Source organism: Cervus canadensis, chromosome X (assembly GCF_019320065.1).
Source record: "Cervus canadensis isolate Bull #8, Minnesota chromosome X, ASM1932006v1, whole genome shotgun sequence".
Lineage (NCBI taxonomy): Eukaryota > Metazoa > Chordata > Mammalia > Artiodactyla > Cervidae > Cervus > Cervus canadensis.
The window spans coordinates 109621655-109623870 of NC_057419.1; positions in this window are offsets into that span (position 1 = coordinate 109621655).

Genomic DNA, 2216 nt, shown 5'->3' on the forward strand with positions numbered 1-2216 from the left:
AAAAAAGAAATCAGAGTCCTGGGATCTTGAAGCAGTTAAAATTGTAGGACAGATCACACAGAAGGCAGCTTTAGAACTCTACATTGGGAGAAACTACAAGACTAGTAGCTAAAAAAAAAAAAACAGACTAGTAACTAAAAGCTAAAGAATTTTTTTAAAAAGAATTAAAAAGAAAAGCTAAAGAATTTCTAGAATTCATAGAGCCTGGAGAGTCATTTAATTTCTAAACAACCAGAGTAAAGAGTCCTCATTGAGGATGATGGAGGGAAAAATTGTTTGAGGGGAAAATTGCTTTAAATTTTAAAAATTTAATAGAAACTCTAAACCACAGATTGAAAGGCTCAAACAGGATACACATAATGAGATCCACACTAAGGCACATCAAAATCAAATTGCTGAAAATCAATTATAATTTTAAAATCATAAAAGAATCTAGGAAAAGAAAACACATTATATAGATCATAAGATAGAAAACATGCCAGCCAGACAAAATATGTCCTATCTTAAGAGAAAATACAATCAATGGACACTGAATCCACTATGACACATGTTGAGATTATTATGCAAGAATTTTAAAGCAACTATTTATCACTATGCACAATAAAGAAAAGAACAGAGAAGATAAAAATTCTCAGCAGAGAAACAGAAAGTGTAAAACTGCAAAAGGGAAGTGTTAGTCGCTCAGTTGTGTCTGACTCTTTGTGACCCTGTGGACCATAGCCCACCAGGCTCCTCTGCCCATAGAATTCTCCAAGCAAGAATACTGGAGTGGCTCACCATTCCCTTCTCCAGGGAAGCTTCCTGACCCAAGGATTGAACCTGGGTCTCCTGCATTGCAGATTCTTTACCATCTGAGCCACCAGGGAACCTCATAAAAGAGAAGCAAGTGTAAATTTTAGAACTGAAAATATAACTCTGAAATTTTAAAAAGCACTAGATGGGCTAACAGTATAATGGACATAACAGAGGAAAGATTCAGTGAGACTTGAACACAGTTCAACAGGAACTATCAAATCTGAAGAACACAGAGCAAAGATTTTTTTTTTTTAATGAATAGAACTTCAGGGACCTATGGATCAATCTATATATGTTAAAATTCTAACACAAGTGTAATGGCAGTTCCAAAAGGAGAAAAAAGAGAAAGAATGTGGCACAAAGAACATTAGAAGAACAATGGCCAGAATTCCTCCAAATATAGTAAAGACATACATTTACAGATCTAAGATGCTAAGTGAAATCTAAACAGGATAAATATGAAGAAAATTGGATTAGTCACATTGTAATAATATTGGTGGCATCATTTTGAAAAATTCTAGTCAAAGCTATGGTTTTTCCAGTAGTCATATATGAATGTGAGAGCTGGACTATAAAGAAAGCTGAGCACCGAAAAATTGATGCTTTTCAACTGTGGTATTGGAGAAGACTCTTGAGAGTCCCTTGGGCTGCAAAGAGATCCAACCAGTCAATCCTAAAGGAAATTAGTCCGGAATATTCATTGGAAGGACTGATGCTAAAGCTGAAACTTCAATACTTTGGCCACCTGATGTGAAGAACTGACTCATTGGAAAAAAAGCTGATGCTGGGAAAGATTGAAGGCGGGAGGAGAAGGGGACGACAGAGGATGAAATGGTTGGATGGCATCACTGACTCAATGGACATGAGTTTGAGTAAACCCTGGGAGTTGGTGATGGACAGGGAGGCCTGGCGTGCTGCAGTCCATAGGGTCCCAAAGGGTTGGACACGACTGAGCGACCGAACTGAACTCAACTGATATACTCACACATAATATATACTGCCACAGAGAGGATAACAAAGAAATATGAATAAAAATAAAAAGAATTCATTGAAAGCCCTATAACCTTAATTTGAACTGGAAACATCACTCTGAACTCACAATTCATTTTTCTCTTTCAAAAAACCACATAGTTCTTAGCTCTGCTCACTAAAAAGGCCTTTAAAAGTAATGATACCCCAGTAGCAATGAGCATCCGTAACACTCAGATACTGGTCTGAGTGGTCTCAAAGTAAAGCATTTGCCCCCAAAAGCAGCCAAGTCTCCTTAGAGAAATGACTGATCCTGTTAGAACAATAAATATTCAAGATGAGTCTGTAACATTTTGTTCTGTCCATAAGCAAGGAAGCTACCAAACAGTAGAGAGATCTGTCAAAATGAACCAAAAATCAAATTTACGGGGCTCCCACTGGCCAAAAGTAAG